The following is a 14,995-nucleotide window of genomic DNA, read 5'->3' on the forward strand; positions in this document are numbered from 1 at the left end:
GTATGGCTCAGGAAACACAAACAGGGGCTCTGCATCAACTTAGAAGGGGTGGGATGGGGAGGGAGATGGGAGGGAGTTTCAAAGGGGGGAATGTATGTATGCCTATGGCTGATTCATGTTGAGGTTTGACAGAAAACAGCAAAATTCTGTAAAGTAATTATCCTTCAGTAAAAAATAAATTAATTAAAAAAAGAAAATATATGAAATATTTAACAAGGATGTGGAAGTAAAGAATAGACAATAGCAATGAACAACACAATAACTGAGATTAAAAATACCAACCAAGGAACTAATAACAGGATAACTGAGGCAGGAAAATTAATAAGTGAGCTGGAAGTTGGAAATAACTGAAGCAGATCAGAGGAAAGAAAACAGAATAAAAAGAAATGACGACAGTGTCAGAGACCTCATGGACAATATTAAGTGCACCAGCATTCCAATTATAGGAGTACCAGAAGAAGAAGAGAAAAAGGAGAGGTATGAGAAAGTATTTGTGGAGATTGTAGTTAAAAGTTTCCCTAACATAGAAAAGAAAATAGCCACCCAAATATGAGAAGCCCGGAGTGTCCCATTCTCTGAATTGAATTCCCATCAATTCAGGATAAATTCAGGAGAAACATGCCAATACACATATTAATCAAACTAACAAAAATTAAACACAAAGAACAAATATTAAAAGCAGCAAGGGAAAAGCAACAAATAACATAAAAGGAGATCCCCATGAGGCTAAAGCTGATCTTTGAACAGAAAATCTGCAGATCAGAAGTGAGGGACAAAATATACTTAAAGTGATGAAAGGAAAAACTTACAACCAAGATTACTCTATCCAGCAAGGATCTCATTCAAATTCAAAGGAGATATCAAAAATATTAAAGATAAGCAAAAATTAAGAGAATTCAGTACCACTAAATCATATTTACAACAAATAATAAAGGAAATTGCCTAGAAATGAAACACAAGAGAAAGAAAGTCTACAAAAACAAACTCAAATCAATAAAATAAATTGCAATAGGATCATATATATCAATAATTACCTTAAATGTAAATGGGTTAAATTCTCCAACCAAAATACACAGATTGGCTAAATTGATGCACAGAAATAAGACCCCATATATGTTGTTTACAAGAGACTCTCCTCAGAAAAAGAGACACATGCAGACTGAAAGTGCAGGGCTCTAAAAATATATTCCATGCAAATGGAAATCAAAATAAAGCAGGAGTAGCAATATGTATAGGAGAAAATATAGACTTTAAAATAAAGACCATTACCAGAGACAAAGGAGTTTTGGGCAGCCCTAAGATGGCAGAGGAATAGGATGGGGAGATCACTTTCTCCCCAACAAATTCATCAAAAGAACATTTGAACGCTTAGCAAATTCCACAAAACAACTTCTGAATGCTGGCAGAGGATATCAGGCACCCAGAAAGGCAGCCCATTGTCTTTGAAAGGAGGTAGGACAAAATATAAAAGATAAAAAGAGACAAAAGAAGGTAGGGATGGAGATCCATCCAAGGAAGGGAGTCTTAAAAGAGGTGAAGTTTCCAAACACCAGGAAACACTCTCACCGGCAGGTCTGTGGGGAGTCTTGGAATCTCAGAGGGCAACATAACCGGGAGGAAAAACAAATAAATAATTCAAACCCACAGATTACCTGCCTAATGGCAACTCTCAGTGCTCATAGCCCTGACCAGGAAGCGGGGACTGAACAGGGAGGCGCAGGCTGCATTGCTTAGGGCCTGAATGCCCTGAGGGCAATCTGAGGGAACTAACATGAGATAGCAACCCAAACTGTGGGATAGCCAGAGAGCAAGAGAGAGAAAAGAGAGAGAGCAAGAACTATCCCACAAAAAATCCTAACCTAAGACACTGCCAGGCCCGCTACAGAACAAAGGACTGAGCAAATACCAGAGGAGAGCTAGCAGGCTCCGGACCAGCCCATCCCCCACCGGAGACAGGCAGCGGGGGCAGCCAGAGCCGGTAGGAGATAATTGGGCCCCAGAGAGGCATCCTCTACCAAACTGCAAGCAGGCTTCGTTGCTAACCAAGACTTCTTGGAATTGAAAACAATGAAATATCAGAAAGAGAAATTAAAGAGATAATCCTATTAACCACTGGAACAAAAAGAATAAGATACTTCAAAGTAAATTTACCTAAAGAGACAAAAGACCTGTATGCAGAAAACTATAAGACACTGGTGAAAGAAATCAAAGTTGACACAAACAGATGGAGAGAAATACCATGTTCTTAGACTGGAAAAATCAATGTAGTGAAAATGACTAAATTACCCAAAGCAATCTAGATTCAATGGAATCCATATCCAGTTACTAATAGTATTTTTCACAGAACCAGGAAAAATAATTTGACAACTTGAAATGAAACACAAAAGACCTCAAATAGCCAAAGCAATCTTGTCAAAGAAGAATAGAACTAGAGGAATCAACCTTCGTGACTTCAAATTATACTACAAAACAATAGTCATCAAGACAGTATGGTACTGGCACAGAGACAGAAATATAGACCAATGGAACAAAATAGAAAGTGCAGATATGAATACACACACCCATGGACACTTTAACAAAGGAGCCAAAAATATGCAATGGATAAAAGACAGTCTCTTGAACAAGTGGTTTTGGGAAAACTGGTCAAATCTGTGTGAAAGAATGAAATTATACCACTTCTTAACACCACACACAAAGATAAATTCAAAATGCATTAAAGACCTAAATGTAAGACCAGAAACTGTAAATCTCTTAGAGGAAAACATAGGTAGAACACTCTGTGACATAAACCCCAGCAAGATACTCTACGATTCACCTCCTAGAATAATGGAAATAAAAACAAAAATAAACAAATGGGACCTAATTAAACTTAAAAGCTTTTGCACAGTGAAGGAACCTATAAGCAAGGTGAAAAGACCCCCCTGAGAATGGGAGAAAATAATGGCAAATAAAACAACTGATAAAGGATTAATCACTAACATACAAGCAACACAAGCAGCTCAATATCAGGAAAAAAAAAAAAAAAGTCAAAAAGTGGGCAGAAGATCTAAAGAGGCATTTCTCCAAAGAAGACATTCAGATGGCTAGTAAACATATGAAAAGATGCTCAACATCACTCATTATTAGGGAAATGCAAATAAAAACTACGGTGAAGTACCCTCTCACACCAGGCAGAATTGTCATCATCAAAAAGAGTGCAAACAATAAATGCTGGAGAGAGAGTTGAGAAAAGGGAACCCTCTCAAATGTTGGTGGGAATGCAAACTGAGAGAGCCATTATGGAGAATAATATAGAGATTCCTTAAAAGAATTAGGATTAAAGATACCATACACCCCAGCAATCCCACTACTGGCCATACATTCTGAGGAAACCGAAATTGAAAAAGACACATGTAACCAAATGTTCAGTGCAGCGCTATTTACAATATCTAGGACATGGAAGCAACCTAGATGTCCATTGACAGAGAATGGATAAGGAAGTTGTGATACATATACACAGTGGAATATCACTCCGTTAAAAAAAGGGATACATTTGAGTCAGTTCTAATGAGGGGGATGAACTAGAGTCTTTCATAGAAAGGGAAGTAAGTCAGAAAGAGAAAGACAAATATTATATATTTATTCATATATATGAAACCTAGAAAGATAATACTGACAGTACTACTTAAGGGGCAGTAAAGGAAACACAGGCATTTTGGACACAGTGTGGGAAGGAGAGGGTGAGATGATATAAGAGGATATCATTGAAACAATTAATATATCAATATTTTATTTTATATGGAAATGGCTGGTAGCATGTTAGCTTCAGGTGTACAAAATATCTTTATAGATTATACAACATTTAAAGTTATTATAAAATACTGGCTAAATTTCCTGTGCTGAACAACATATCATTGTATCAATAGCTTCTTTATTTTATATATAGTAGTTTGTACCTCTTATTCCACTACCTTTAACTGACCCCTCTCTACTTCCATCTCCTGACTGGTAACCACTAGTTTCTTCTGTATATCTGTGAGTTTGTTTCTGTTTTGTTATATTCATCCATTTGTTTAATATTTTAGATTCCACATGTGAGGAATAGCATATACTGTGTGCCTTTCTCTATCTGACTTATTTCACTAAATATAATACCTTCCAAGTTCATCCATGTTGTTACAAATGTCAAAATTTCATTCTTTTTGTAGCTAAGCAGAATTCTATTGTATATATGTACCACATCTTCTTTATCCATTCATCTGTTGATTGATACATAGGTTGCTTCCATATCTTGGCTATTGTAAATAATGCTACACATATATCTTTTCAAATTGATATTTTTGTTTTCTTTGAACATATGCCCATAAGTGAAATTCCTGGATCTTATTGTATCTCTTTTTAGGTTTTTGAGGAAATGATACTATTTTCCATAGTGGCTACACCAATTTACAATCCCATAATTTAGCATATTTTTAAAGTTTCATAAGTTACAGAAATAAATTTGAACTATTTTACAGTACAGATATTATAAAATACAATTATTGCTAAAAATTCCATTTATAAACTTTTATATCACTTATATATCTTTACTTTATTTTTAAGAATTATGCCTGAATTGATCATGAAAATTTCATGAGATAGTAAAGACTGTCATCATCTTTAGTTACTTTTCTTGGTGGTAAATCAGGTGAACAATAAAACAGTTTTACACAACCAAAGAATTCGAAAGCTTAAACATATGAATTACCACCTTATTTTTTTCTTCTGTGCTTCATAGGCATCGAGCAATTAATTTTTATTGTACATTTGGTTCTTAGTTTATAACTTTTTAATCTTTTTCACATAGAGTAGGTTATACTGGGGTGATATAATATTACCCCAGATGTGAAATAATTTTTAAAATACTGGGATTATTTTTACCTTTCTGACAGTTTTAGGAAAACATAATTTATATAAGTTCTAATTTATTTGTAAACAAATTGAAACAGGTATTCATTAAGAGAATTTATACATTATTGTCACACTACCATCCAGAGACAGAAAAATATAATAAATACATAACATATATATGGACATATGTAAAAACATACACATCGATTCATGTTGACACCTTGTAGCTTTCATTATGAAATTTTAGTGATCAGTCAGCAAAATATAGTAACAAAAATTCACTAGTTTACATCTACCTTTTGTTTTTATTTGAATTGCTTTAAGAAAATAACAAAAAATTACATGTTTATCAAAAACTTTGGAGTAGATTTCACCATTTTCTTTTGCCATGGAGGGTAACAATATAGAGGATGTGGACTAAATTTTAAGAGACTGTAAGGAGAAATACATACCAGTTGCCTAGATATCTCCAAAGCTCATGAGTGAAGTAAACATCCAGTCCTATTTGCAGTTAACCTTTTTTGCTCTTTTCAGAAGCCTCAGATGATGTTTGCCAGCAGGGATACATGAATGCTTAGACAGTACCCAATGAAGAGTACAAGGCAAAAGTGATTGTAAGGATCTGAAGTGAGAAGGGAAAATTCTGCCAGGGATGGATGGATAAGAGAGATGAAGAGGGGAGGACTTCGAAGGCGAACATGTCAAAGGATTCAAAGGAATTGGAGGGGAGATCAAATGTGGTAGGAGAAAGAAGGAGCAGAAGTAACAGGAAGAGAAAGATCTTAGAAGAGAAATCTGGGGGAGATTGCAAAATTCCCAAGGAGGTAAAAAACTTCCAAATTATCATCAGCAAAATCATGCCAACAAGAAAGAGGTGGACAGAGTTGGTAGAACATATAGTGAACAGAGATTCAAGAAAGGGGTTTCAATTAACTGGGAAGTTCCCATTGGCAAAGCAGTATCAATGAGAAAACAGAATGGTTTCACAAAGAGTCAGGAAAAAATCCAACCCAGGAAGGAGGGAGAGAACTGAACTTGAAGTAAGGAGGTTAGAGGAAAGCCTTCTAGTCCAGGAGTCAGGGAAAGAACCCTAATCAAAACAAGGAGCCAGACACAAGGGGGAAAGGTAAAAGAATGAAGCTAACACTTTCTAACACCATACACAAAAATCAACTCAAAATGGATTAAAGATCTAAATGTAAGACCAGAAACTATAAAACTCTTAGAGCAAAACAAAAGCAGAACAGTCTCTGACATAAATCTCAGCAAGGTCCTCTTTGAGTCACCTCCCAGAGTAATGGAAATAAAAACAAAAAATAAACAAATGGGATGTGATTAAACTTCAAAGCTTTTGCACAACAAAGGAAACTATAAGCAAAGTGAAAAGGCAGTCATAAGAATGGGAAAAAATAATAGTGAATGAAACAACTGACAAAGAATTAATCTCCAGAATATACAAGCAACTCATGCAGCTCAATATTAGAAAAATAAATGACCCAATCAAAAATGGGCCAAAGAACTAGACATTTCTCCAAAGAAGACATACAGATGGCTAACAAAATACATGGACATCACTCATTATCAGAGAAATGCAAATCAAAGCACAATGAAGTACCATCTCTTGCTGGTCAGAATGGCCGGCATCAAAAAGTCTACAAACAATACATGTTGGAGAGGGTTTGGAGAAAAGTGAACCCTTTTACACTGTTGGTGGGAATGCAAACTAGTACAGCCACTATGGAGAACAGTGTGGAGATACATTAAAAAATTGGAAATAGAACTGCCATACAACCCAGCAATCCCACTGCTTGGCATACACACTGAGGAAACCAGAATTGAGAGACACATGTGCCCCAATGTTTATTGCAGCACTGTTTACAATAACTAGGACACGGATGCAACTTAGATGTCCGTCGGCAGACAAATGGATAAGGAAATTGTGGTACGTATACACAATGGAATATTACTCAGCTATAAAAATGAAAGCATTTGAATCAGTTCTAATGAGGTAGATGAAACTGGAGCCTATTATACAGAGTGAAGTAAGTCAGAAAAAGAAACAATAGTGCAGTATATTAACATATATGTGGAATTTAGCAAGATGGTAATGATGACCCTATATGCAAGAGAGCAAAAGAGACAATGATGTAAAGAACAAACTTTTGGACTGTGGGAAAGAGCGAGGGTGGGGTGATGTGAGAGAATAGCATTGAAACACGTATATTACCATATGTAAAACTGATGACCAGTGCAAGTTTGATACAGAAAGCAGGGCACTCAAAGCCAGTGCTCTGGGATAACCCAGAGGGATGGGGTGGGAAGGGAGGTGAGAGGGGTGTTCAGGATGGGGGGACACATGTACACCCATTGCTGATTCATGTTGATATATGGAAAAAACCACATTATTGTAAAGTAATTAGCTTCTAATTAAAATAAATTAATTTTTAAAAAAGAAGCCAGAAGAACTTCCAGTCCAGTGAGTGAGGGAATAATCCCCCAGTTAAGAAGAGAGCCAGGAAGAAAGACTTTTAGCCCAGCAGGTATCTTTTAAACAAAGAAGCCTGGGATTCTAACCTGTTTATTATAGAGATCCTCGTACTCTGTCTGGGACTTCTACCTCGACTTCTAGAGTATTACTCAGAATGCTAAGAATCAAAATCTGTCCTTACCAACTTCAACAGAGCAATGGCTTAGGAGTCAGGCTGACAATTGGACACCTGACCAGTCAGTCAGAAGTGAAGCCAAAGGCTGCAAACATACTCACCTAGAGTCCTGAGTAAGAGATCTGGGGATCCAATGACAAATCTGATCCCATCTGGGTTTGGGCACCATAACTATTAAAGGAAAAAATTATTCATGGCCCTTGTTATAGATGGTAAGAAAAACTTCATTCAATGGAGGACTATTGTGGTAAGTATAGGGATCATTGTAATGGTGTCTTGCAGTGGAGGAGGGACATCAGACTTAACTCTGAATACATCAAGGAAAAATGTGAATTTTAAGCTAAGGAACATGGTGGTGGTAATGATGGAAGGGGAGTGGTCAGTGGATGTAAAATCATTAAGAGGAAACATCAGAGGTAAGGAAAGGACTCTGGTTAAACTGACTGAACAGGATTCTTGTTGAAGGCAGGCCAGGGTGATCAGATAACATGTGGGAGATAGTGTGGGAAGAGGAACCCACTTAGATATTGAGGCTGGGAATTCTGGCTAAACTTACTTAGCAAGATTCTTGCTAAAATTGATAATACAGAGATGAATATGAAAGCCCAAATGTCAAGGTCTAGTTAAGAGAGATCAAAAGAGCCTGAGTAGAGTTTGGTCAAGGAGAGAATCTTTGTCAGCAGGTTAAAAGAGTGTCATGTTAAAGATGAAGTTACAAGTAGAAAATTTCCTTGCCAAAACTATGAAAGATAAAAAGCCTGTTAATTAGAGATAAACACCGCCGTATTGACACACATTTAACCCATGTGAAGTGTAGTGTAACGGTTTCTAAACTGCAGTACCAATGGTAGACTGTTAGATGATTGTAGATAATCTAAGGCATAAGGTATCTCAAAGATATCAGAGCAGTTGCCCACATGTCACTATATGGTGCATTATTCTGGGAGATAATTTAGTAGTTAAATGCATCTTCTAAAGAAAAACATGCAGTATAAGTAGTATAAGAGTATGGAAAAAATCATGAAAGGGGTACCCTAATGATGGGAATCATTATTGTATCAGAAAAAGTACTATTATATACATTGTTGGGATACATATGTAGTGAAATTAGAAACATTAGTAGAAAGGGCATTCACTGACTTCAGTTCAGGGTCAAAGGGGAAAAAAATGGGTAAAGGACATTATAATACATCTTAAACATTTTATTTCTTTTTGGGAAAAAAAAATTAGGGAGAAGAAAAGTAGCAGCAGTAGCATCTAGGCCCAGGAATCAAGAAATATTTATTTAAGGACTGGCTTAGTTGAATCTGCCTGCAGTGCAGGAGAACTGGGTTCAATCCCTGGGTTGAGAAGATTCTCTGGAGAAGGAAATGGCAATGCACTTTTTTTTTCTTAAAGGATAATACTATGTGCTCTAAATCCTTTTGCCTCTCTAGACTGGTTTAGTACTCAGTACAATAAGAATTTGAACAAGATAATTGCAAAGGCCCAAACAGCTCTAGAATTCTATTGCTCTGTTCTCATCAAGGGTCCTAGTTTGTGTATGCTTAATGCCTTAATTTCCATGTACCCAGTTAGTAATAATACTTTTGTATGTATCTAACTAACAAGCTGACATTTTATCCACCAGTTCAGAATGAGACAGGAAATTAAAGAGAAAGCAAAAAGGAAATACACTGTCAAAATATAAACACTGAGGTAACTTGGAATTCTGAGGGAAATGGCCTGTAGCATAAGAAGCAGGAAATGGTAGTAAATGGTTCAGGAGTAGTAAATAGTGAAGCTGGAAAGCAGGTCATCAAGAGCATTAGATGTCAGGCTGAGAAAGAGGTCTTCATTCAAGAGTGGGGGTGCCATTTTATGAGTGTCCTGCAGGTCAGAGTCCTCCTAAGCCACACTATCACCTAGAAACTGATTTCAAACATGGCACTTTCTCTTTTCTCTGTTTTGCCACACCATCTATTATTAGAATCCATATCAATAGAGTTAAAGCTTTTCCACAATTGGACGAATGTGAAAGAATGTACTTTAACTACTTCATCACATTTCAATCACAAGAGCAGGCAAGACAATGAATCTAAGATCAAAAAATGCAAATTACTGCAAACTAGCCCTATAAAAGTCTTAGGAAAATAGAGGAAGTTAAAAGCAGGCCTAGGTTAAAAGTACCCTGTAAACCAGGTACTTCAAAAATAATCACAGGCGTTTTCCCAATAAGGCCCACTAGAGAGTTCTATTTTACAGAAACAAAATGAAAACAAAAATCATTCTGAAAAGAACAACAGGTTTGTGCCCAAAGATACTCCACACAGTCATTTACCATGGTACTGCCTTGGGAAAGCTCAACACAAAGGAAGTCTCTAGGTAAACCAAGATATATTTTGTCTGCATTCAGATGGACTTCCCTTGTGGCTCAGCTGGTAAAGAATCCACTTGCAATGCAGGAGACCTGGGTTTGATCCCTGGGATGGGAAGAGCCCCTGGAGAAAGGAAAGGCTACCCACTACAGTATTCTGGCCTAGAGAATTCCATGGACAGTCCATGGGTTCGCGAAAGTGTTGGACATGACTGAGTGACTTTCATATTTCACTTTCACTTCCTTTTCTCCTTTGCCTTTCACTTCTCTTCTTTTCTCAGCTATTTGTAAGGCCTCCTCAGACAACCATTTTGCCTTTTTGCATTTCTGTTTCTTGGGGATGGTTTTGAGCCTGGACTGTAAGAGTGGATTCAGCAGAACTCAAGGCTGGAAAAGGGAGAGCTTGACCATTTGTCACATTAAAAAATGAGATATCTTGAAGCACTAGTCTTTTAAATGTGCCTTTTCTCACAAAGACTATTCAGAACCCAGTTGCCTTCCCCTGATTGCTCTGCTCTTTCCCCGGGATTTTGGCAGGCCCTGAAGTTCTCTTTTCCTACAAGTTCTTTCATCATGTCAGCACAGTGAATAAAACTGAAAATGCAGTGGTGCTTGGATGGGGGCCACCTGCAAACTTCCACTGGGGAATCAGAACCTGGGTGAAGTTTGGGCCTCCAAGGGGGAGAAGGGACAGGAGACATCCTTGTGAAGACGAAGCAGCTTGGGTGCTTTTCAAGGGGCAAGGTCCATGCTTTCCTTGGATGTTTTAAAGGAGTTCCTATTCCCAAAGAGTTAACAAAATAAGAAAACAATATATTTGCCCTTGAATCAATAGGTGGAGGTTGGGATGGCGGAGGTGGATGAGGACTAATAAACTTGCTTTGACTCTGACCTTCCCAAGCATTTTCCAGTTGAGAATCACTGGAACTGCCAGGCATGGGACATGGCCCCTAGACTCGACCCCTTCCCCAGGCTGAGAGATTGTCCATCTAAAACAGGCCTTCAGTTGGGAACTGGACTCTATCGTGTTGTAAATCTCCTACCTTAGGGAAAATGGCCACACCAACACCCTCAGAGACACATGATCTGATTGGCTGAGCTGCAACTTGAGCACAGGATGATTCGTCTGCTCCTGAATAAACAAACAAAATTAGACATATAGATACAGAGAACATACTAATAGTTACCAGTGGGGGAGGGGAGTGGGGGAAGATGAAATTGGTAAAGTGGTCAATTATATGATGGTAAATGAAAACTAAACTTTCTGTGGTGATCAGGCTATAGTGTATAAAGAAAAGTATACACTTCTTATATTGAAATATATTTCAATATTGTATACATGAAACTTACAGTGTTATAAACCAATGTTACTTTAAATACAAGAAATTTAGAGCTCTCCACAAGAAAAAAATACATATGCTCAAGGAATGCTACTCAACAATACAAATAATTAAAACTCACCAATAAAGCAGCAAAAAACTGATTAAAAAATGAGCCAAAAACTTTATCAGACATAGCATCATTAATGATATACACATGACAAAGAAGCATATGAAAAAGTGCTCCACATTATATGTCATCAGGGAAATATAAGTTTAAGCAACAGTTAGATACCACTACACCCCTATTAGCATGACCAAAATGCAGAACACTGAAAGTAGCTAATGCTGGCTGGGATAAGAGCAATAGGAACTCTAATTCATTGCTTGTTGGAATGCAAAACTGTACCACCACTTTGGTCAGCAGTTTGTGATTTCTTACAAAACTAATCCAATTCTTTTCCTACAGTTCAGCAATTGCACTCAATATTTACCAAAGAATTGAAAACTTATGTCCAAACAAAAAACTGCACAAGGATGTTTATGGGAGCTTTATTCATAATTGCCAGAACTTGGAAGCACCCAAGAAGTCTTTCAATAAGTGAATGGATTTATAAACTGTGGTACATCAAAACAGTTGAATATTATTCAGCAATAAAAATAAATGACCTATCATGCCATGAAGACATGAAAGAAACTTAAATGCATATTACTAAGTGAAAAAGGCCAATCTGAATGGAGTACATATTGTATGATTCCAGGGACATAACACTCAGGAAAAAGCAAATCTATGGAGTCAGTAAAAAAGATAAGTGGTTGTCAGGATTTGGTGGTAGGGAGAAGAGAGATGAATCAGTGGAGCACAATTTTTATTGTGGTGTAAATACTCTGTGCACTACTATAATGATGTATGCATATCATTATACATTTGTCCAAACCCACAGAATGTAAAACTTAATGTAAAACACCAGGAGAGAATCCTAGTGTAAACTGTGAATTACAATGGGTCAATTTAGGTTCATCAGTTGTGACAAATACACCACTGTAGTGGGTGATGCTGATAATGGGGGAGTTTATGCACCTATTGGGGTGGGAATGCATGGGAACTCTATACTTTACACTTAATTTTTCTGTGAGCCTAGAACTGTTCCAAAAAATAAAGTGTTTACAGAAAAATAACCTTTTAAAGAAGAAGCCCTGTCACATGGTGCAACATGAATTGAGGACATTATGCTAAGTGAAATAAGCCAATCACATCACAAAAATATATACACTGTATTATTATATTTATATGAGGTATCTAGAGTAGTCAGTCTCAAAGAAACATAGAAAGCGAAATGTTGTCTGCCAGTGGCTTGGTATAGAGGTAAATGAATTATTTAATGTGCATAGAACTTTCATTTTGCAAGATGAAAAGGGATTTGAGATGGATTGTATGATATGAATATATTCAACACTACTAAGCTGTATGTACAGTTAGAAATTTTAATTAATTTTATGTTCTGCATATTTTACCACAATTTAAAAAAGGGAAGGCTTTCTGATACGTTGCTACAACATGGATGAAACTTGAAGAGGTTATACCAAGTGAAATAAGCTATATACAAATATTGTATAATTCCACTGATATGAGGTACATAGAGTAGTTCAATTCATAGAAAAAAAGTAAAATGGTGGTTTTCAGGAAATGGGGGGAAGGAGAAATGGAAAGTTACTGCTTTATGAATACAGAATTTCAGTTTGGGAAAATGAAAAATTCTTGAGAATGGGTGGTAGTGACAATTGCTTATTAACTATGTATAAATGTACAATGTCTGATTTGTGTTGATGTATGGCAAAGACCACATTATTGTAAAGCAATTATCCTTCAATTAAAAAAAATGGTTAGGGCCTTCCTTGGTGGTCCAGTGGTTGAGATCCTATGCTTCCACTGTGGGGAGCATAGATTCAATCCCTGATTGGAGAACTAAGATCCCAGACACCACATGGTATGGTCAAAAACATTTTTTAATTGAAAAAGAGTTAATTTGAATGATTAAATGATACATTTTATATTATGCATATTTTATTGCAATTAAAAAAAAACCCATAGGTATTAAGTTTAAATTCTGTAAAACAGTTTATACAAATCCTCATGATCAACTCTACCTATCACTCCTGTCTGATTTCTCACCACTCCATCTACTTTATAGTTTAGCTAAATTGTTTTTTAATTTGTCAAGTAGGAAATGTTTTCATGCTTAGTGAATATATATATACTACTTTTAATCTGTCTTGTGTCTCTTTGTTTTGGAAATTGCCCCTTCCTCATTCAGTATGATTCTGGTGAGACTGTCAATCAGGAGGCCAACCTTCCTCTCCATAGAGGTAAGAATATAATCTTTAAACTGGCCAATCAGAGCACCCATTCTAGTGGATAGTGATTTGTCCATAAATTCATATGTGACCCAAGCAAGGTCAAACTGAGTACTTTTGGAGCTATTGATATGGGGACTTGGAAAAAAGATTGCTTCTCCTTCTGAGTGTGTGAGCTTAATGTAATATAATTCTGAAGGTACTGAGGTACCATCTTTCTCAGTATGAAGAAAAAGGCTGAAATTGAAGTAAGCAAAGGAATGCTGAACAGAAAGATGAGGAGAGATCACTGAAGGCAGCTTCAGTATGTAGATCCAGACTTGCTTTATAAATTTGTTTGATTACACATGAAAAGATGCTCAACATCACTCATCATCAGAGAAATGCAAATCAAAATCACAATGAGGTACCATTACACGCCAGTCAGGATGGCTGCTATCCAAAAGTCTACAAGCAATAAATGCTGGAGAGGGTGTGGAGAAAAGGGAACCCTCTTACACTGTTGGTGGGAATGCAAACTAGTACAGCCACTATGGAAAACAGTGTGGAGATTTCTTAAAAAACTGGAAATAGAACTGCCATATGACCCAGCAATCCCACTTCTGGGCATACACACTGAGGAATCCAGATCTGAAAGAGACACATGCACCCCAATGTTCATCGCAGCACTGTTTGTAATAGCCAGGACATGGAAGCAACCTAGATGTCCATCAGCAGATGAATGGATAAGGAAGCTGTGGTACATATACACCATGGAATATTACTCAGCCGTTAAAAAGAATTCATTTGAACCAGTTCTAATGAGATGGACGAAACTGGAGTCCATTATGCAGAGTGAAGTAAGCCAGAAAGATAAAGAACATTACAGTATACTAACACATATATACGGAATTTAGATAGATGGTAGCGATAACCCTATATGCAAAACAGAGAAAGAGACACAGAAGTACAGAACAGACTTTTGAACTCAGGGGGAGAACGTGAGGGTGGGATGTTTTGAAAGAACAGCATGTATATTATCTATGGTAAAACAGACCACCAGCCCAGGTGGGATGCATGAGTCAAGTGCTCGGGCCTGGTGCACTGGGAGGACCCTGAGGAGTCGGGTGGGGAGGGAGGTGGGAGGGGGGATCGGGATGGGGAATACGTGTAACTATATGGCTGATTCATGTCAATGTATGACAAAACCCACTGAAATGTTGTGAAGTGATTGGCCTCCAACTAATAAAATAATATTTAAAAAAAAAAAATTTGTTTGATTAACTGCCTTTTCTGTTAGACTGCAAGCTACAATGACTACTATCTTACTCATCCTCATATTTCCATAGTTTGTAGCATTTATTACATCATAAATAAACACCACCTTTGAAAAACTAAATTATTATCTATGGGGTATGCTAACTGCACAATAATATAAATATTCACCAAAGTTT

At 36.9% G+C, this 14,995-nt stretch overlaps 1 protein-coding gene across 1 annotated transcript in view; it reads right to left on the reverse strand.

The window, feature by feature from the left end:
• The window catches only part of NBDY (negative regulator of P-body association), a 106,554-nt gene that overhangs the window by 14,144 nt on the left and 77,415 nt on the right, over positions 1-14,995 (reverse strand). The window contains exon 4 of the mRNA XM_065915745.1: positions 10,932-11,020. The gene's annotated coding sequence lies outside the window, so the exon portion shown is untranslated. The remainder of the gene's footprint in view (positions 1-10,931; positions 11,021-14,995) is intronic.

The sequence above is a fragment of the Muntiacus reevesi genome, chromosome X, assembly GCF_963930625.1.
Source record: "Muntiacus reevesi chromosome X, mMunRee1.1, whole genome shotgun sequence".
NCBI lineage: Eukaryota > Metazoa > Chordata > Mammalia > Artiodactyla > Cervidae > Muntiacus > Muntiacus reevesi.